This window comes from Oncorhynchus kisutch, linkage group LG7 (genome assembly GCF_002021735.2).
Source record: "Oncorhynchus kisutch isolate 150728-3 linkage group LG7, Okis_V2, whole genome shotgun sequence".
In the NCBI taxonomy this organism is placed as follows: domain Eukaryota; kingdom Metazoa; phylum Chordata; class Actinopteri; order Salmoniformes; family Salmonidae; genus Oncorhynchus; species Oncorhynchus kisutch.
Genome location: NC_034180.2, coordinates 24105961 through 24129481, shown reverse-complemented (window position 1 = coordinate 24129481; position 23521 = coordinate 24105961). Strand labels below are relative to the sequence as shown.

Genomic DNA, 23521 nt, shown 5'->3' with positions numbered 1-23521 from the left:
CCTGTGGAATGTTGTCCCACTCCTCTCCAATGGCTGTGCGAAGTTGCTGGATATTGGCGGGAATTGGAACACGCTGTCGTACACGTCAATCCAGAGCATCCCAAACATGCTCAACGGGTGGCATGTCTCGTGACAATGGGCCTCGGGATCTCGTCACTGTATCTCTGTGCATTCAAATTGGCATCGATAAAACACAATTGTGTTCAGTGTCCATAGCTTATGCATGCCCATACCACAACCCCACCACCACCATGGGGCACTCTGTTCACAACTTTGACGTCAGCAAGCCACTCGCCCTCACAACGCGTGGTCTACGGTTGTGAGGCCAGTTGGACATACTGCCAAATTCTCGTTGAGGCGCCTTATGGCAGAGACATGAACATTACATTTTCTGGCAACAGTTCTGGCAGACATTCCTGCAGTCAGGATGCTAATTGCATGCTCCCTCAACTTTTTTTGTGACAAAAGTTGTGTGACAAAACTGCACATTTTAGAGTGGCCTTTTATTGTCCCCAGCACAAGGTGCACCTGTGTAATGATCATGCTGTTTATTCAGCTTCTTGATATGCCACACCTGTCACGTGGATGGATGATCTTGACAAAGGAGAACGGCTCACTAATGGGGATGTAAACACAACATTTGAGAGAAATAAGCTTTTTGTGCGTATGGACAATTTTTGGGATCTTTTATTTCAGCTCATGAAACATGGGACCAACACTTTACATGTTGTGTTTATATTTTTGTTCAGTATAGTTTGATGCACTACATTCTAGAGAAAATATTGAAAACTAGAGGAATCTTTGCTACTTATTGGATCCCTCTTTTGAATCCATTTAATCTCCTGTGCACACAAAAATGTCTGTCACTGTATGAGTGAACAGGACTACTCAATGACATTCAAACCTCGATGCCTTAGCCCTATCCCAAGTGACTAGTCTGTAGTCTCCATCACCAACTTGACGACATGTTTCAAGTTGTATAAATAAATCCAGGAACAACCAAACCACATGGGTGTTTACCCCACATGGCCATACCCTCCTCACCTCCTTCCCTAAACAGCATGATGCCAGATTTAGGGGCTCTAAGGGGGGCTGTAGGTGGGTCACACGCCATGCTCCCTCTCCCCTGACCTTTTAGAATCTCCGTCCTTGTCACAGCACATTTCCTCTGGGCTATGACCTAATAAACGAATTGCTCCATCTCCTGTCCCCATCCTCCCCTCCATCCCATGTCTCAGGCAGGCTCTCTCTCTCTCTGCAGCGACCAGGCCGGGAAGATCAGGCCAGGCAACACAATACCCAACACACACACACACACACACTTGGCATGGATGGAATTAAGGCTCCTAGTGTATTTGGGGCAAAGTTCATCCTCTCTATGTATCTCAACATGGACCATGTATCGAGGAGGGGTCAGGTCAGTAAATACCTGGGCATGTATTTCCAGCATTGTCCACTAGGTTTGCTGCAGGTAGAAAATCCTTGGAAACGTTATTTTAATTGACACACGCTGTCTCCAATCAAATAATCAAAGTCTGGTTGTACATGATTGTGTTGGGGGGATCGCCTAAGCCAGGAGAGGTGTCGATCTACGAATCTTAATTGCATAAAGCTTATTATTTGGCAGGGAATACCATTTTTTCTTAACTGCATTGTTGGTTAAGGGATTGAAGTATGGTATAGAGGTCCTGGACGGCAGGAAGATTGGCCCCAGTGATGTACTGGGCAGAATGCACTACACTCTGTAGTGCCCTGCAGTCGGAGGCAGAGCATTTTCCATACCATTCCCTGCCCAATAATATGTTTAGTGTGATTAAGATTCCTAGAGCTACGCCTCCCATGGCTTAGGCAATCCTCCCACCCAAACACTCACCAGACATAGATTGATTTATTGGAGAGAGTTTGTGTAAATGAAATAACATTTCCTAGGAATTTCTACTTGCAGCAAACCTAGTGGATAATGCTGGAAATACAATTAAAATAAATAAAAACAATTGTCCCTAGTTATACAACTTAAAACAAGTAAACAAAAACAAAAAACACTGCACTGCACTCAAAAAAAGGACGATATCTCTTTCCCTTTAAAAGTGCAGTTTCCCTTTAAATTTCCAGACATCGTTAATACATCATCCTCATGGTAGAATTAGAATGGTTATTCAACATCCTGGCAACACAGTCAGTCATACTGTAGAGTTAGGTCCCACATGGTTCCCTATTCCCTACAACCTGCATTACTTTTGACCAGACCCCTATGGGCCCTAGTCGAAAGTCTTGCACTACATAGGGAATAGGGTGTAACTTGGGACACAGACTGAAACTGCTCTCATAACCATAATCTGTGCTGCAGTGAGAGTTCAGGAGGTCGTAGTGCTGTAGGGAATGTGTCACGACAGTAACTTTAGGAAAGTCAACATACATTCATGGTTATCTACATGTAAATTATACACAAGTAACTCTAGTCATGTGTACAGTAAGAACATGTTCAGAGTGTATGTGTTTAACTCATACAGTATGATCCGTGTGTAGATTTGGCTCAGACAATGTGAACTAGAGTTTCTAAATAGAAATATGCTATGCCTGTACCCAAAATACCATAAACATTGATCTTAAATGGCCCCCAAAAATAGCACTATAGACTGTACATTATCCAAAATGGTTTCACTATAGATCATACATATTGAAGATGTGTCCATAAAATTATACACAATTCTAGTGCTCATAGAACCTCATTCACCATTCAAATACATACCAGGCTAACTGCAGCTCCCAGATTGTGCTGTTCCAGTTTATGGGCAATTTTCACTGTTACCAAATCAATATATGATGCTTTAACCAAATGTATATGTGCAATATTACAAACATAAATATTCAACAGTATTCAATGGACATTATTTGTTTTTCACCTTTATTTAAACAGGTAGGCCAGTTGAGAACAAGTTCTCATTTACAACTGTGACCTGGCCAAGATAAAGCAGAGCAGTGTGACAAAAACAACAACACAGAGTTACACATGAGATAAACAAACATACAGTCACTAACACAATAGGAAAAATCTGTATACAGTGTGTGCAAATGAAGTAAGGCGGTAAGGCAATAAATAAGCCAATGGTGGCAAAGTAATTACAATTGAGCAATTTGATATATGTGCAGATGAGGATGTGCAAGTAGAAATACTGGTGTGCAAAATAGCAGAAAAACAAATATGGGGATGAGGTAGGTAGTTGGTTGGATGGCTATTTACAGATGGGCTGTGTACAGCTGCAGCGATCGGTAAGCTGCTCTGACAGCTGACGCTTAAAGTTAGTGAGGGAGATATAAGTCTCCAACTTCAGTGATTTTTGCAATTCGTTCCAGTCATAGGCAGCATAGAAGGAAAGGCGGTCAAAGGAGGTGTTGGCTTTGGGGATGACCAGTGAGATATACCTGCTGGAGCGCGTGCTACGGGTGGGTGTTGCTATGGTGACCTGTGAGCTGAGATAAGGCGGAGCTTTACCTAGCAAAGACTTATAGATGACCTGGAGCCTGTGGGTTTGGCGAATAAATATGTAGCGAGGACCAGCCAACGAGAGCATACAGGTCGCAGTGGTGGGTAGTATATGGGGCTTTGGTGACAAAACGGATGGCAATGTGATAGACTGCATCCAATTTGCTGTGTAGAGTGTTGGAGGCTATTTTGTAAATTACATCGCCAAAGTCCAGGATCGGTAGGATAGTCAGTTTTACAAGGGTATGTTTGGCAGCATGAGTGAAGGAGGCTTTGTTGCGAAATAGGAAGCCAATTCTAGATTTAACTTTGGATTGGAGATGCTTAATGTGAGTCTGGAAGGAGTGTTTACAGTCTAGCCAGACACCTAGGTATTTGTAGTTGTCCACATATTCTAAGTCAGAACCGTCCAGAGTAGTGATGCTAGTCGGGCGGGTGTGGGCAGCGATCGTTTGAAGAGCATGCATTTCGTTTTACTAGCATTTAAGAGCAGTTGGAGGTCACGGCAGGAGTGTTGTATGGCGTTGAAGCTCGTTTGGAGGTTTGTTAACACAAATAGATCAAGGTGAATAATACCTAGTGTAGCATATAGAGTAAATATATTACTTAGTGATACAATTCCTGCGCTATAGCCAGCTCCTACAGTCTCTCAGAGCCATCCTCCTCTCCAGCCTCCCTCTCTCTATGAATGGCAACCTAGTGATAAAGCATGCAGCCAGGCTCCTGCAGCTCTGGGTCTTCCCTCTGCTCTGCTTTGCTTTTTTTCATTCTGTCAGAGTTTGCGTGCCGTTTTATAATGTTTTCATTGATGTCAAGACCTTGGTATAAAACATGAATAGCACTGCACTAATTCCCCTCGCTGTGTCCTATCCTACCTTCCTCCATCAGCCACTGACATAGCTGCAGGGCTATTTACTCAACGCCTTATTTCCCCTTTATCTTAGATGTCCCAGGATGTCAAAGGCTGTGAATTTAATATTGATTTTATAAAGTACTTTTACTGTAACATGTCCGTTTGGATTAGGCTCAGAGGCAGCCAGGCTCACGCAGTGAGCTGGGTTTGCACGCAATGTGGCTGTGCCTGCCCTCATGGAGTGGCTAGCTGGAGCGAGCGCTTTATTTATTGAAGTGACAGTCTGCTGTGAAAGCGGGGACAGCACACAGCTCCCAGCTATCACCGTGTCTTGTGTACACAACGTCCGTGTTCTGTGTATACATTATGCTATGAGACGAGAGTGGATTGGAGAGATGTATCATTTGCTGATATGTAAACAGACATGAGTTTATAGATTGTATTAAACCCCAGTGGCCCTACGTGGACTGGCGATGGAAACAGGGGCCATGCAGGGTGGCTTGCTGTGTGACCTGGGCCCCAGTGCCTCCCCCTCGTCAGCCCCTTTGTGAGCTGTTGGAGTGGGGGGATATTGTGTGTGGCAGCCATCACGTCCCCACACCCCTGATATAGACTGATGTCTATTGGTGGGGAAGGCTGCTTGTTACAGCACTGACCATACAGTATCAACACACCCTCTTATCCAAAACAAACATGATATCCCCTGGGCTCACAGACCAAAAAGGTTATCTGGGATTCAGGAAAACACAACTACACATTCCTATTGCTACAGTACAGTACCTTCATTGCTGCATGCAGTAGTTATTGGAATCAAGCTAAATGATAACTGAGCGAGCATAACTACAAATATACATTGATACTCTTAATATAAGGTGTCACAAATGAACTTTTTCAGGATTTGTAAGTCTGTAACAGTCGATTTGACACAAAAAAATATAAAAAGACTAACACAGCTAGGCTCATATGACTGGCTGTTCGCTAATTGCTGGCGGTGTTTGCCCACCCATTAAGTGAACTTTCCTCTGCCAAGTTCAAAGATATTTCTGGGAATCTAGGTTGAGGAAAAGGCGGTAAGAGGCAGCTTACTAGGCCATACTGCCACCAGCCAACACTTTTTAAGTCATATTTTAGATATATTTAAGACAAACGGACAATTTCTTCATATTCTAACGTAAAACAGGATGGAAAAATAATAAGTAAATGTTCAGTTGTTCAAAAATCTAAGATGCAGTGTTTTACAAGGGATGAAAAAAAGGATAGAAGATAGAATAACATGCATAATGGGGTTGAGGATGACAGGGTTGCCAGAAAATCCTCCCTCAGCCACCTCTGGCCCTAAACACAAAAACTGAGAATGCGTGCTAATGAAATATGCTGAATTTATTGCATTTAAGATGCAGCCCAGTTTATACACAGCAGCTGTCCCCGGGACTCAGATAGCAAACATCCTATACAGAGGCTGCATGGGAGATGGTTGACATCCTGCACTCTAGCTATCAGTGCACAAATACCAAGCCAGAACTCTCAAAAGCTTGTTTCTATTCAATTGACAGTTGCTCTTAACCAAATAGAGACTTTTTTTTTAAAGGAGCCCTCGTCTTGTGTCCCTACCTCTTTAAAGGCTACATGATATTCAAAAACGGATAAAGAATAGTTTGTCAATTTTCTGACAGAGAGAAAATACTGCATAGCTCTGTCTAGTCTAAGATGCAGTGTTGCATATTTGGAGGGAGGAGGACCTATACCCACATTGCGAGCCATACAACTCTCCAAGCTCTTCCTGGAGGAAATATTGATTGACAGACACCATCAAAACTAAACTAATGGTGTTTTCTAAAGCAAGAAATAGATATCTGAACCTTTCACCTATTACTACCTGTCAGGGCAATGAGATTGAGACTGTAACTTCATATAAATATCTTGAATATTAATTGAAATTGCATATTCAACAACTTACATATTTTTTTTTACTGAAGTTGGGATTGTATTTTAGGAATAAGGCATGTTTTTCTTTTGAAGCCAGAAGGAGGCTAGTATCAGCTACATTTAGGATTTTACTTCCGCTCAGTGTTTGAGATCAATTGACACTCTTTACCATGGCGCATTGAGATTTATTTTAAACTGCAAAACCCTTACGCACCACTGCACTTTATATACCAGGGTTGGCTGGCCTCTAGTCACTCGTAGGCTCAGTCACTGGTATACTTTTATTTACAAAGCCATTTTGTTTGTGATTGGCTTGAAGGGCATTCTAGAGCGTGCATTATTTCCCTATAACGCACGGTATAGGACTTGTGTTCTTTGCCTTGTTCAATTGAATTCCTCTGTATTATTAATCAGCTTTTAGGAGATTTGTGAACCACACCCTTGTCATGTGCAATGTTTAGTAAATTCACCTGCAAAAACATGCCAACCCTGGGCCCCAGAGCGCAGTACTGTGCTTTTAATATAACTTGACATCAATAGCTCTGAGCTGTGGTTGAGGAGCAGACTTGGTGCAAACAGGGATGTTTTTTTGAATGGTTTGGTTCAGGCAACATATCACAGTGCAGGCGTTTCTCAACAGTGAGGGATTCTGTCAACGGGGGAGCGTCTGCGCCGGCCCTCTTAATTGTTTTAATGAAATATAGAGGGTTGTGGTGGGACCATCGAGCATCCGGGGCACTCAGGGTCTCGTCAAACTATGGGGGGGGGGGGGGGGGGGTAGTCCAGGTAGTCCCGGTAGTCCCGGTAGTCCCTCTGTTTTCAGTCCACTTTCTTCCTTTTAGTGCCTAATAAATACAACCCAGGTATTCTGAAGTCTAACCTGAATCACACTACAGTTGCACCAACCAGCATACACAGCTGCTCCTCCTGCACTGAAATGAAACATACGGATGCATAACCAAATCTGATTTGACACTTAAACAATTTGTTGTACATGCATTACCGTTACTGTTGTTATGAAAAGTGTTGAAATCCGTAAGGGCTCTGGGGGAGAATATGTAGAGAATCTCTCTCTCTCTCTTCTGGATGAAAAGACATGCTCATTAATAAACTGACCATGAGGGCCCCTGACAGGATGGAGCCCAGGTCTTAACCTGGCAGGGGGCCTGCAGGTGGACTAATTTGTTCTGCCAGGTCAGGTTCTGCAGGCCTGAATTGGTGCTAATGATGGGAAGAACACGGATCAGAGCTCTGCCAGCAAGTGTACGAACCTCAACCGCTCTGCCCAATCTGTCTAATGCTCTGCTGGAATTCCTCTCTGGATTAAAAATGTCATGACTTCCAGACCTTATTAGGCTGGGCTGGCCTTCTCTCCCCCTGGCCTCTCCCTGCCTCCCCTCTCCTCTTGCCTGCCTCAACCGGTCTCACCTGCCTCCACCTGACTGCCATTTCCTCCCCCCTCCTATCACTGCTATCTCCCCTGCCTGCAATGGGACATTCATGGCTGAGCAGACCACAGAGCGGTTTTGGCTGCAGCTTAATGAAGCATGGATATGAGCAGAGACGCAGGACTCAACTACTCTGAACTCCCTCCTCCCACTTTAGAGAACAAACAGTAGAGGGAGAGAGCAAGAGGATATATTTATTTTCTCTTTCCTCTCTTTGATTTATTAAAATGGCGCCGGAGGGGATGGCTGCCTTTTTACGGGCTCCTAACCAATTGTGCTATTTTGTGTGTTTTCTCGCATTGTTTAATTTATTTTGTACATAATGTTGATGCTACCATATCTTATGATCGAAAAGAGCTTCTGGATATCAGAACAGCGATTACTCACCTTGAACTGGACGAAGATTCTTTCTTTAATGAGTACGAAGCAAAGAATATAATGTTGCTCTCAGACAAGGCCCAATTCCCTTCATTCGCATGAAAAAAATTAAGAAAAACAGGCCGCAGAGATCAGGGTGCCTTGTAAGAATCTTTTGGCGAGTCGGTAACCCGCTCCGTGCTATTGGGCAACGTGCAATCACTGGAGAATAAACTGGAGGAGCTCCGTTCGAGACTATCCTTCCAACGGGACATTAAAAACTATAATATCTTATGTTTCACCGAGTCGTGGCTGAACGATGACACAGATAATGTACAGTTGGCTGGGCATCGGTAGGACAACACATTTTCCCCCTCAGGAGACTGAAAAGATTTGGCATGGGTCTCCAGATCCTCAAAAAGTTCTACAGCAGCACCATCGAGAGCACCCTAACCGGTTGCATCACCGCTTGGTATGGCAACTTCTCGGCATCCGACTGTAAGGCGCTAGAGGGTAGTGCGTACGGCCCAGTACATCATTGGGGCCAAGCTTCCTGCCATCCAGGGCCTGTACAAAGTGGTGTCAGAGGAAGGCCCAAAAAATTGTCAGACTCCAATCACCCAAGTCATAGTCTGTTCTCTCTAATATCGCACGTCAAGCGGTACCGGAGCGTCCATAAGGCTCCTTAACAGCTTCTACCCCCAAGCCATAAGACTGCTGAACAATTAATCAAATGACCACCTTTTACATTTGCATTGGCACCCCCAAACCTCTATGTTTTTACACTGCTGCTGCTCGCTGTTTATTATCTATGCATTGTCACTTTACCCCTACCTATATGTACATATTACCTTGACTAACCTGTACCCCCACACACTGACTCCGTATCGGTACCCCCTGTATATAGCCTCAGTATTGTTATTTTGTGTTACATTTTTTTAAACTTTAGTTTATTTAGTAAATATTTTCTCAACTCTATTTTCTTAAAATAGCATTGTTCTTAAGGGCTTGTAAGCATTTCACTGTAAGCTCTACCTGTTGTATTCGGCACGTGAAAAATCTAATGTTTTTTGATTTGAGAGGAGGAAGGGGAATATTTAATTCCATTACAGTAGTGGTGATCCAGCTGTGATTCAGACCGTCATTTCTCACACGCATGATGCTCGTGATTTCCTTAGCTCCTCTCTGAAGAGTTTTTGACATAACTGGTTACAGAAAAGGTATTGATGTCCAAAACAATTCTAAAGAAATTAGAAATATGGTATATAGATCCAACACAATTCTCTAGATTTGACCCATTGTTTTTGTAGATACAGTATTTGAAAAGGAATGATATTGGTATTGGAAACAGAATCTCAAATATGTGTTTCCCATGCCAGTCCATTCCATCCCAGTGGATGAGATTACATAAAAATAAAGGTATTACCATTTCACTGTAAAAGTTTAGAATCTTCCTGTTGAGCGTGACCCCAGAGAACTGTAAATTGTAATTGTGTGGCATTGTTTTCCACTGGTGGGCATCTAGCCTAAACTGTGGGTGTTGCTAGTTTTCCAATGTTGTCAATAAACACATAATGCCTTATTCTGACAGCCCAGATAATCCAGGGAATTGCTTGCCAACTAACAGGCCAAAGTGGAGTGAATTTAACCTAACCCCGCCACTTCCCTCTAAGCACCCCTTGCTTCACCCAGCTGTGTGGAAGAAGGAACGCTTGGAAGACAAAACCCTGGTTAATTATGCATTGCTATGTTGGTACTGTATTTATAGAGCATTTACGCGAATGGAAAGCAGAGAGTGCGAGAGAGATGCAGTGAGCATTTTGTCTCTAAGTGTTTTAAGTTTATAATGAACAGGCTCTGGTTCGAGAGAGAGACAATTTTCCTGGCTGGAGCACATTCCACTTTGCCCTATTTAAAACATTTTTCAATCTTTATTTAACTCGGCAGGTCAGTTACGAACAAATTCTTATTTTCAATGATGGCCTAGGAACAGTGGGTTAACTGCCTTGTTCAGTTGCAGAATGATTGATTTTTACCTTGTCAACTCGGGGCTTCAATCTTGCAACCTTTCAGTTACTAGTCCAATGCTCTAACCACTAGCCTACCTGCCACCCCGATTGATTAGGTGGCTGAGCGATGGAGGGCTAGGCTAATAGGGGTGCAGCTATCTGCGTAGTTAAAGAATTACATTCTGATTGGTGCTCCTCAAAATGCTAGTCTCGAACAATGACCTTGGAATTACCTCAATCTAGGAATATAGCATAGCTTCTGATAGGGTAATTGACATCATTTGAGTCAATTGGAGATGTACCTGTGGGTGTATTTCAAGGCCTACCTTCAAACTCAGTGCCTCTTTGTTTGATATCATGGGAAAATCAAAATAAATCAGCCAAGAAAAATTGTAGACCTCCACAAGTCTGGTTCATCCTTGGGAGCAATTTCCAAACGCCTGAAGATACCACATTCATCTGTACAAACAATAGTACGCAAGTATAAACACCTTGGGACCACGCAGCCATCATACTGCTCAGGAAGGAGACACGTTCTGTCTCCTAGAGATGAACATACTTTGTTGCGAAAAATGCAAATCAATCCCAAAGCAACAGCAAAGGACCTTGTGAAGATGCTGGAGGAAATAGGTACAAAAGTATCTATATCCACCGTAAATGAGTCCTATATCGACATAACCTGAATGTCCCTTCACAGAAGAGTGCAAACTGGCTCTAACCCGAATAGAAAGAGGAGTGGGAGGCCCCGGTGCACAACTGAGCAAGAGGCAAGCACATTTGAGTGTCTAGTTAGAGAAACTGACGCCTCACAAGTGCTCAACTGGTAGCTTCATTAAGTAGTACCCACAAAACACCCGTCTCAATGTCAACGGTGAAGAAGCGACTCCAGGATGCTGTCCTTCTAGGCAGAGTTCCTTTGTCCAATGTCTGTGTTCTTTTGCCCATCTTAATCTTTAATTTTTATTGGCCAGTCTGAGATATGGCTTTTTCTTTGAAACTCTGCCTAGGAGGCCAGCATCCCGGAGTCACCTCTACACTGTTGACGTTGATACTGGTGTTTTGCGGGTACTATTTAATGAATCTGCCAGTTGAGGACATGTGAGGCATCCGTTTCTCAAACTAGACACTCTAATGTACTTGTCCTCTTGCTCAGTTGTCTGCTAGAGTCAACCAATTAAGCTCAACACACTATCACAGCTTATTGTGAAATAGACAAATTACTTATTAGAAATTTGTGACAGGCACACACATAAAAACGTACATTTTGTGTGTTACATGATTTTCCTTGTTCATAGCACATTCGTGTACATTGCACAAATTCAGATTTGTGGCTAACATTAGCTGGGGCGGCACGGTAGCCTAGTGGTTAGAGTGTTAGTGTTGGACTAGTAACTGAAAGGTTGCAAGTACAAATCCCTAAGCTGACAAAGTTCAAATATGTCGTTCTGCTCCTGAACAGGCAGTTAACCCATTGTTCCTAGGCTGTCATTGAAAATAAGAATTTCTTCTTTACTGACTTACCTAGTTAAATAAAATAGCTAGACTAGCTAGGTGGCTAATGTTAGCTGGGCTAGGGGTTAAGGTTAGTTAGATAAGTAGTTAAAGGGTTAGTTAATATGCTAATTAGTTACAAAGTAGCGAAAATGCTATTCATGATGAGATTCGAACCCATAACTTTTGTGTTGCTTGATGTTCGCATTATACGCCCACCCATCCTCCCCGACCAACTACTGTCCTTATCTGTGATTGAAATTCACTGTATAGAAAATTGTGTACTGCAAACATGTACTCGTCACAAATTTCCAATAAATTATTATTATTTCACAATAATCTGTGATACTGGGTTGTTGATTCTATAGATAAAGTATGACCTTTAAATAAAAGACAAATGTTGCCCATGTTAATAACTTGAATTTCAATAATTTAACCAAACATTCAATGTGGAATAAAGACATGCTTTTCTTTCCAATTGATTTCCTTTATTCATTTTGTCTCTCCCTCCCTCTCACAACAATATGACTATGCATTCTGTACTAGTAGGATTGAGCATAATAGCTATGTGGCAAGAACAATCCATTCAATAAAAATGTACATAAAGTATACAATATTGCTTTTGTTGTGACTTACATAATGCTGTGCCTCACAAAAGTAAGATATTGTCAAAAGAGCGCCCCTCATCTGTAAAATAATACACAATAGCTGGGAAATATTTTGCTGTTGCCAATGGTTACCTTCAACAGTTCAAACAGGGGCACATTGGGTTTCTCATTCCTCCATTAGTTTCTAGGCAACATATTGCTTCACTTCCTCTTTCATACGGTCACACTGACACTCTAGTAAGGCAACACAAATAAACATCCTGTTTCTCAAAGAGACTACTGAACAAAAATATAAATGCAACATGTAGTGTTGGTCCCATGCTGAAATAAAAGATCCCAGCAATTTTCCATACACACAAAAAGCTTATTTCTGTCAAATTGTGCACAAATTTGTTTAGTGAGCATTTAGTGAGAATTTCTCCTTTGCCAAAATAATCAATCCACCTGACAGGTGTGGCATATCAAGAAGCTGATAAAACAGCATGATCATCACACAGGTGCACCTTGTACTTGGGACAATAAAAGGTCACACAAATGTGCAGTTCTCACACAACTCAATGCCACAGATGTCTCAAGTTGAGGTAGCGTGCAATTTGCATGCTGACTGCAGGAGTGTCCACCAGAGCAGTTGCCAGAGAATTGAATGTTAATTTCTCTACCATAAGCCGCCTCAACGTAATTTTAGAGAATTTGGCAGTACATCCGGCCGGCATCTCAACTGCAGACCACGTGTATCCACACCAGCCCATGACCTCCACATCCGGCTTCTTCACCTGCTGGATGGTCTGACCAGCTGATGAGTATTTCGGTGTGTAATAAAGCCTTTTGTGGGGAAAAACTCATTCTGATTGGGTGGGCCTGACTCCCAAGTGGGTGGGCCTATGCCCTCCCAGGCCCACCCATTTGAAATTGCTGCGCCCATGCCCAGTCATTTGAAATCCACAGATTAGGGCCTAATGAATTTATTTAAATTGACTGATTTCCTTATAGGAACTGTAACTCAGTAAAATCGTTGAAATTGTTGCATGAGGCTGTTCATATTTTTGTTTAGTATATTATTACAATAGTTACTATATGCCTGACATCCTTGGATTGATTATACAGTATTGCATACAATTCAGTAAATATTAAGTATTGTCTTGACTTAAATATGGTCACACTGTCAACAACGCTACATGTAGCTGTTCTAAATGTATTAGTGTAACAGCTCCATTTGTCAATGTCGTTGAAATGACCATATCAAGACATTACTTATCAATACTGTATGTCATTGTTCAAACACCTAAAACAAAGTCTGCTAAAATTACAGGATTTTACTGTACATCTGTGGGTAAAGGAAAACATCTGCAACGCTGAAAATCTCCCCACAAAAGGCACTGCAGTGAAAGCAACCGTTATAACAGTCATGTCATTATGACATAACATAAGCGTAACAATTACAATGGGTGGTTGAAAATCAGCTTTATTTATGGCAGACAATTCCTTGTTTTTCCCCACAGTTGGATATGAAACTATGTTCTTAAGAAACTAAGTTCTTGGAGAAAGATCCCACTGTGCTCCAAGATAAACACTAAGGGAGGACTTCTGAAACAAAGGCTGTGCCATGGCTCCATCAAACATTGATGTCTAACTATATTGTATGTCTCAGCTACAGCATTATTGTTGCTTGTTATATAAACATACAAATATTGACCTCAAAACAGAAAATCAACATTGTTTCTGATATTATAATGAGCAAAATATTTGTACTGCCAGATTGTCCTGTCCAACTTCATGATTTGCTGTGGGGCAGACAGGCAGGCAGGATTGTAATCACATTAACCAGGTGAAGCTTTATCAATAGGGATAAGGATTGTCCTGCTGGTTCAAGTGCAGGCCATGTGCTGATCTCCTTGTGGATGTCAAATATGGGGCCAAATGCTCAAGGAGTCATTACCCTGATCCAAAGGGGGCTTAACTAGTAGCACATGGTAGCCGGAGTTAACGCCACCTGGGTTAAGCAGGTGGCGTGCAGTACCATAGGATCACAAGGTCTGGACGGTTGTAGTCCGTCTGTGGATGATTGGCAGTTATGAATGATAAACACTCATGCATGGGGATAGTAGATTACAGTCAGTGGTGTAGAGGAGGACAGACACACTGAAAATATATTGAAACTATAGGGAGCGTTTCTTTATTCATTGCGAACAGCGATCACCCAACTATTTTAACACCACTACATCACTGACACTGCACATAGTCTGGAGATATGCGTGTCCTGATTTCCAGGTCTACTGTATTGCGAAAGACCGTCTGCAAACCTTAAATGAAAATACATCTATAAAACAGGGTCACCAACCCGTGAAGATGACCCATCCTACGGTTGGATGAGGAGTCTGGAGTTGTCACGCCAACCACCCCCCCCCCCCCAGGGGGAAGATGTACACCGTAGTGAAGTTCAAGACCCTTTTGACTCAGACTAAACTGCTATTCCAAATGTCTTCCCCATTGGCCAATCCAGACCCAGCTCCCCGCTGCAGGGCAAGTGTGTTACACAGCAATCCCACGACTAATCCCCTGGATATCTAAAATGTGGGCAAACGATTTACTAACACTGTCTTATGGTGCATGTGTAGTGCGCACGGCCGTGCTCTGCACTCTCCTCTTGTCGCCAGACAGCAGGTTCAGCTAGCACAACAACATGGATGGATATACTACAGACGGCCCCACAGCTGCTGTCTATCCAGAATGATAGCACTGGGCATATTATGTATTTTGAGCCACTGCAGTTCAGTCTAACTTTTGAGAGCTGATTTGTTTCACGATTCATGCTGTTAAATTAATAATATGTTAACCATTTGACACTTTAAAGACGTTGACAATGATATATTACAGCTTTGAATATTAATTTGGGGTCCTTAGAAAGTGTTTCACTCCTTTGTCTTTTGGGATTGCATAGGTGTTAACATATATGGCTAATTGACAAGCTGAACCAATTAAGACTCGGCAGAAATGAATAGTAGCCTAATACATTATTCAAATGACTGCTATACCTGCAGCGCTGCACATGTGATGTTTAAGTGTGCAGAGAGCCTCACCAATTATCTGCATTGAAATACTTTTTTCTTTACCTACTCAAAGTCTGAAGATGTTATGTACCTTTACTAACTTAAAAGTTCTAGCTGTTATCATTAAGGGAACTGTTATCATAATTCCTTACTGCCAAGAGGACCTGGTCTTAGTGAGTGTTAAAGCTTCAATAAATATTTTTAAATATGCAAGGTTTTCCTATTGTTTTTAACTGCTCTCTTTTTGACATCTTTGTCTTATTCCCTTTTCACACTATGGAGCCAACCAGGACAGTACTGTGCTGGCTCCAGCAACTATGCTGGATGAGTAACTAGGCCAGCTCAGTACAGCTCCGCTTGGCCTGCCTCAGCTTGGCTAAGTAATGTGAAAAGGACATTACAGTCCTGTCTGTATCCAAGCCTGACCCTGTTTGCCCCCAAACCCACCAATCCCAGCCCAGCTCCTCCCTCGGCCTGGCTCGGAGCGGTTGCTATGAAACAATCTTGCATAATTAATTTACCCAACTGCATGCAAATATGTGGACAATTAACCCCTTTTGTTTGCATAATAAATTTGGATATTTAATGGGAGCTCATCTGCACGCACGCTGCTGGCAGGAACAACACAAAGCAGCGGCATTGTGTAAGAGAGGCGGAACACACACCCCTTCCCCATCCTCTCTCTCTGCAATCATTCCCCCCCAATACCTGAGAGACGCGCCAGATAGAGACTGTAAATTACCCCTAGCACTGCCACACTACTGTAATTACAACCCTGCGTGATGCACCAAGAGGCCCATTGATGTGCAGATGAAGATGGACTATGTGTGTTGCGCTGAAAGAACCCATGTTTTGGTTTTGCTCTGTCAAAAGAACAGCTGGGTTGCCATTTTCTCTCAAATTAGATTTCCACTGAAGCACTGTGCTGTTAAATTCAAAGGCGCATTACAGAAATGTTCCCTTAATTTAATTCAAAGAAGAGTCATGAGGGCAGAGTGACAAGTCAATCTCGAGCGATTCAAATTGGCAAAAAGAGGGAGAAGCTATATCCTCTTTATAATAAAGTTGAAAGGTTGAAAAGGTAAATGGTGGCTTCTATAAGTTTCCCGTCATACACAAAGCAGCTGGTATGACTCTCGCGATTTGGACCTGAACTGAAAACGATATTAGTTTGAAGTGAACTAGTACAAGCTGGGTAAATTATTTCAAAAATAACCATGAACGACAAATGTAAAACCTACTGCTAACATATTCAATTGCTATTCTTCAATGTGAGGAACAAACACCATAAACTGATTAACTGCCAAACCATTAACTAATCAAGTGTTTCTCCAGTCTTCTCCATTGAGATGACATACTTGAATACATCCTCTCACACTATCTCAAACCATACAAAAATACCTAAACAGAGGACATTTAGATTTTTTTGCTTCACAACTGAGTAAGTAGTGAGTGATAGTGTAAAGCACAGGTGAAGGTAGTACCTCTCTGCAGTATCCTGGGCTCTCAGCAGCCTGTGCAGCTCCTCTCCCTCGCTCTGTTTGTTTTCATATGGCAGTTTTTTAAAAAGTGGGTGTTTCTCCTTTGTGGGGAAACAGTGGTCAGTGATACCCCTGCCATGTGGAGAGACACTGGAGAGCCCAAACATAGGCTCCGCCCTCCTTGGAACTCAGTGCCCTGAGGATGACATGCAGGGTTAGGGCTAAGGGAGAGCCCATCCAGGCCATCCCAGTACCAACCCTGCCTGTCACCCAACCCTCACATCCAATCATAACATCACAGTGATCTATAGAACCCTGGATGCGTGTAGTACAGTCCTTCACTTCCAATCATAAGACAGTCATCTACCTAATACTAATGTGTGTCTAATTACTTGTTTATTAGGCTACATATATGGAGGTCTGGCGTGAGCTTTCACCCCGACTTCAGAGTGCGGTATAACCTTTACTAAAATAAATAAGAACTTTATCATTCACAGTATCTGTGTGACCCTGGGTGATCGAATATCTGTGGAGAGGATTTTGCTATGGGAAAATACATGTATATCTCATAAAGTGGTACAGTAGATGTTTCTGGAACAATTATCAAAACTAGTTACTGTTATTTTAACAATGCTACCTTATTGTCTTGTGATTAACCAAAGGCATATGCACAGATATGCCTACATGACAGAAACCATAGACAGGTTGTAATAAGAGTCGGGTTTTGAAAGGAGAGTCAAACAGTGTGACTGCCTTTAGCCTAGTGTGATTTAGATTTATTCAGTGGAAATAAAGAGAGCGAGAGAGTGGCTGTGCCAAACAACCTGGCTTATTTGACTGCCTCTGTCTCAGGGCTCAGAGCCTTTTCACATTTCTGATTAGCAGTCACATTTTATCACTCTGTAGACAACTCAATTTTCGTTGAGGGGAGAGGGAGGGGGTGAGGAGGCAGGCAGGGCTGGAGAGATGACATGGGGACCCTAGTGAGCCGAGAGCTGAAGCTGATAATTAGACTCGGGGTCAAAGAGACAGAATTATTTGGCTTGTGTAGACAGCAATTTCCTCAAGCCACATGAGATGAGATATCACAAGCTGTTACAAATGTGCACCGGGAAGCCATGCGAGTGGGGTCAAAGTCAATCTTATATTCCCCACAGCAATCCGAATATTGAAAGCACCAACTAACTAGGGACCGAATCATTTAATTTGACTCCTTACAAAAGGGAAGGACTGTCCCCTCAGTCTCAGCTTTCAATTTCAGGGGCTGGTTGAGTTCACAGCTCTGACATAGCCTGATAATCACGTCTGAATACTTCTCTCTTTATTTTAGACGAGAGAGAGAGTTGGATTCGGGGTTAAGGTTGGTGGTCATATGACTGTCTTGTCCTTCTAACTCATCAAACGTGGTAGAATTTAATGATGGGTTTGAGGTCTCCTGTGTATGCCCTCCCACTTGGCTCATAAAAAGTGTGTCTCAGTGAGCTATGCCTTTAGACTACAGTATGTGTATATGAGTGGAGCCCTGTGTCCATGCAAACTCGGAACCGACTGATAGATTATGGAATCACAAGTATAGTGCATTCGAAAAGTATTCAGACCCCTTGACTTCTTCCCCATTTGTTACGTTACAGCCTTTTCTAAAGATTTTTTTTCCCCATCAGTATACACACAATACCCCATAATGACAAAGCAAAAACACGATTTTAGACATTTTTGTAAATGTATTAAAAATAAAAAACTGATATCAAATTTATATAAATATTCAGACCTTTTACTCAGTACTTTGTTGAATCACCTTTGGCAGTGATTACAGCTTCGAGTCTTCTTGGGTATGACTCTGCAAGCTTGTCACACCTGTATTTGGGGAGTCTCAAGCTCTGTCAGGTCGGATGGGGAGCGTCACTGCACAGCTACTTTAAGGTCTCTCCAGAGATGTTAGTTCGGGTTCAAATCTGGGCTCTGGCTGGGCCACTCAAGGACATTCAGAGACTTGTCCCGAAGCCACTCCTGCGTTGTCTTGGGTGTGTGCTTAGGGTCGTTGTCCTGTTGGAAGGTGAACCTTCACCCCAGTCTGAGGTCCTGAGCGTTCTGGAGCAGGTTTTCATCAAGTACTCTCTGTAGATGCTGCCACCACTATGCTTCACCGTAGGGATGGTGCCATGTTTCCTCCAGACGTGATGCTTGGCGTTCAGGCCAAAGAGTTCAATCTTGGTTTCATCAGAGCAGAGAATCTTGTTTCTCATGGTTTGAGAGTCTTTAGTTTCCTTTTGGCAAACTCCAAACAGGCTGTCATGTGCCTTTTACTGAGGAGTGGCTTCCGTTTGGCCACTCTACCATAAAGGCCTGATTGGTGGAGTGCTGCAGAGATGGTTGTCCTTCTGGAAGGTTCTCCCATCTCAACAGAGGACCTCTGGAGCTCTGTCAGAGTGACCATTGGGTTCTTGGTCACCTCCCTGATCAAGGCCCTTCTCCACGGATTGCTCAGTTTGGCCGGGCGGTCAACTCTATTCCATTTAAGAATGATGGAGGCCACTGTGTTCTTGGGGACCTTCATTGCTGCAGAAGTGTTTTGGTACCCTTCCCCAGATCTGTGCCTCAACAGAATCCGGTCTTGGAGCTCTACGGACAATTCCTTCAACCTCATGGTTTGGTTTTTTGCTCTGACATGCACTGTCAACTGTGGGACCTTACATAGACAGGTGTGTGCCTTTCCAAATCATGTCCAATCAATTGAATTTACCACAGGTAGACTCCAATCAAGTTGTAGAATCATCTCAAGGATGATCAACGGAAATAGGATGCACTGGAGCTCAATTTGAAGTCTCGTAGCAAAAGGATTTGATTACTTATGCCATTAAGGTGTCGTTTTTTTTATTTTATGTATTTGCTAAAATATTGAAAACCTGTTTTGTCATTATGGGGTGTTGTGTGTAGATTGAGGAGAACAAAAATAATTAAAGAATTTTAGAATAAGGCTGTAACGTAACAAAATGTGAAAAAAGGGAAGGGGTCTGAATACTTTCCGAATGCACTGTATCCCAATCTATAAATCCATTGTCAACATGACAAAGACCATTTATAAGGAAGAGACCTCCTTTTCACTATTGTTTTTCATGTCAATGTACTGCACTTTGCTTTTGTTGAAGGTGAGGTTGGTTGAGACAACATGTAACATGTATTTCTGTGTCAGGTCTGAAATATACATGTGTTGATGTGTGATCTGATGTGTGGTTTCGACTAACTATTTTGCCATTGTTATGTACAGTGCCTTGCGAAAGTATTCGGCCCCCTTGAACTTTGCGACCTTTTGCCACATGCTTCAAACATAAAGATATAAAACTGTATTTTTTTGTGAAGAATCAACAACAAGTGGGACACAATCATGAAGTGGAACGACATTTATTGGATATTTCAAAAACTGAAAAAATGGGGCGTGCAAAATTATTCAGCCCCTTTACTTTCAGTGCAGCAAACTCTCTCCAGAAGTTCAGTGAGGATCTCTGAATGATCCAATGTTGACCTAAATGACTAATGATGATAAATACAATCCACCTGTGTGTAATCAAGTCTCCGTATAAATGCACCTGCACTGTGATAGTCTCAGAGGTCCGTTAAAAGCGCAGAGAGCATCATGAAGAACAAGGAACACACCAGGCAGGTCCGAGATACTGTTGTGAAGAAGTTTAAAGCCGGATTTGGATACAAAAAGATTTCCCAAGCTTTAAACATCCCAAGGAGCACTGTGCAAGCGATAATATTGAAATGGAAGGAGTATCAGACCACTGCAAATCTACCAAGACCTGGCCGTCCCTCTAAACTTTCAGCTCATACAAGGAGAAGACTGATCAGAGATGCAGCCAAGAGGCCCATGATCACTCTGGATGAACTGCAGAGATCTACAGCTGAGGTGGGAGACTCTGTCCATAGGACAACAATCAGTCGTATATTGCACAAATCTGGCCTTTATGGAAGAGTGGCAAGAAGAAAGCCATTTCTTAAAGATATCCATAAAAAGTGTTGTTTAAAGTTTGCCACAAGCCACCTGGGAGACACACCAAACATGTGGAAGAAGGTGCTCTGGTCAGATGAAACCAAAATTGAACTTTTTGGCAACAATGCAAAACGTTATGTTTGGCGTAAAAGCAACACAGCTCATCACCCTGAACACACCATCCCCACTGTCAAACATGGTGGTGGCAGCATCATGGTTTGGGCTTGCTTTTCTTCAGCAGGGACAGGGAAGATGGTTAAAATTGATGGGAAGATGGATGGAGCCAAATACAGAACCATTCTGGAAGAAAACCTGATGGAGTCTGCAAAAGACCTGAGACTGGGACGGAGATTTGTCTTCCAACAAGACAACGATCCAAAACATAAAGCAAAATCTACAATGGAATGGTTCAAAAATAAACATATCCAGGTGTTAGAATGGCCAAGTCAAAGTCCAGACCTGAATCCAATCGAGAATCTGTGGAAAGAACTGAAAACTGCTGTTCACAAATGCTCTCCATCCAACCTCACTGAGCTCGAGCTGTTTTGCAAGGAGGAATGGGAAAAAATTTCAGTCTCTCGATGTGCAAAACTGATAGAGACATACCCCAAACGACTTACAGCTGTAATCACAGCAAAAGGTGGCGCTACAAAGTATTAACTTAAGGGGGCACGCCCAATTTTTCAGTTTTTGATTTGTTAAAAAAGTTTGAAATATCCAATAAATGTCGTTCCACTTCATGATTGTGTCCCACTTGTTGATTCTTCACAAAAAAATACAGTTTTATATCTTTGTTTGAAGCCTGAAATGTGGCAAAAGGTCGCAAAGTTCAAGGGGGCCGAATACTTTCGCAAGTCAAATTAGCTTGTCTTATAGACACTTCTGCACATTAGTTGCACATGGTGTGAACAATGTAGCTCCTGTTATTATATCTATCAAAATGCTGAACAGTATTACAGTACCAGGTAAGCGTATTCATCTGTGTAAATCTGTGTCTATCATAGAACATCTATTGAATCCTCCAAACACAAGAGAAACTGTAACATTCCAGCACACAACAAACATACTCCTTCCTCTCCGCAGGCAGCATTGTATTTTGTCAGTCCAATACAACAAAATGGTATTTTCATATGAAAAGGTGTTTTTCAAATGAGACAGAAGCTAGTGAAAAGGCACAGGAAGCTAACAGGACAGATGTGTAATTATACTATTTTTACTGCCAGGAGCTGAGATGTGAGAGGGGAATTAGCATCACACCTGTGTATAATTGGCTAAATTAGCTTGTATAACGCCAGCTCTGAATAGTGGTGGACTTCAGGGGGAGGAGGTGTGTGGTGTTGGAAATCTAGGTTGTTGTTTAGACTCCCTTAGGAAACTTGTCAGGGGAGGAGAGGAATAGTCTGTAATCTCGGAGCTCATGGCAAAGGAACACTTGTGTGTCTTCAGAGTGCTGTTGACAAACACGAGGTAAATCAGGTAGTTCAGATAGCCGTACAGTACCGCTTATATTACAGTGCAGAGAAAACTTGTGTGGCTATTTAGTTTATAAACTCCACTTGTGTTGCGTTTAAGATGCATACATTGAGTCTCATTACAGTGTGCCGTGCCTCCTTGCCCAATGAAATTACATCAGACTATCGATAGTCCTTCTGTATGATTCTCATGTATTCATGGCAGGTTCCAGTTACTGTGTAAGATGGCTACTGTACATCATCAAATCAATGAAATCCAGGATAAACTGAAAAAGTGACAGGGAGGGAATATCATTGTAGTATTATCTTATATTGGAATGGGATTTATTTACTTTACATATGGTGGTGCTATGAGCCTGACGATGGCATATCATAGCTCTCCATTGCTCATGACAGCTGGTAGGTCCTCTGTTCTGAGACTAGTGTCTGGGCAGATGTTGTCCACATATGTTTCCTGTGGTCTGTGCTGCAGTATGGATATGTCTATGACTTTTATCTGCATAGTGTGACATTTTCTTTGGATACTGTATGCCAGATTAATATGTCAAACATCCAAAAATATGGACCTTGACACTTTCAAAAGCCTGAAAAAAGTACATATTAAAAGGAATTGATTGTCTATTAGCGCCATCTATTGTTGTGTCACTGCAATGATACCAAAATATTTTCATTTCTTTGTCCAACAGATGCAGAACATAACCTAGTGTACATACAATTAATTGAATGATGAATAAGTTATGGAGCTCTATAAAGCAATGTATTTTTTTTACAGCATAGGGAATTTTGATTTTATGTAACTTGGTGCACGTTTTTGTGATTTAATCATATGCTCGAATTGAGTGTGAGTGACATTTACCTTGACATTCGCAACTCACCATTCATTTTTCACAATACAACAGTACCGGTATTTCAGACAAATAAAATATATCCGAATAAGACAAAAAATATCTGAGTATGCCTATGAATCAAGCATACTAAGAACATGTTATATGCTAGATAGAAAGACATATCAGTCGGTTGTTTATTTATTTACCCATGTATTGCAGAGGAAAGCCCATAAAATGGTCAGAGACTCCAGTCACCGAAGTTATAGAATGCTTTCTCTGCTCCCGCACGGCAAGCAAAAACCGGAGCGCCAACAGCTTCTACCCCCAAGCCATAAAACTGCTGAATACTTCATAAAATCGCCACCGGACAATTTACATTTACTATATGCATACATTTATCTCTTTGTGTTATTTTATAAATTTATTTTTTAAAAATTAAACAATCCTTGCACAGAAAATCAAGGGACAAAAAAAGTTGTATAGCACCTGTAATGTAGTTGACTTTTAATAGTCTTTTTCAGATTGTC

General features: G+C 42.1%; 1 protein-coding gene across 1 annotated transcript in view; it reads left to right on the top strand.

Annotated features, from left to right (window-relative positions):
- g2e3 (G2/M-phase specific E3 ubiquitin protein ligase) overlaps positions 1-23521 on the top strand; it is a 60202-nt gene that overhangs the window by 6031 nt on the left and 30650 nt on the right. The window lies entirely within an intron of this gene.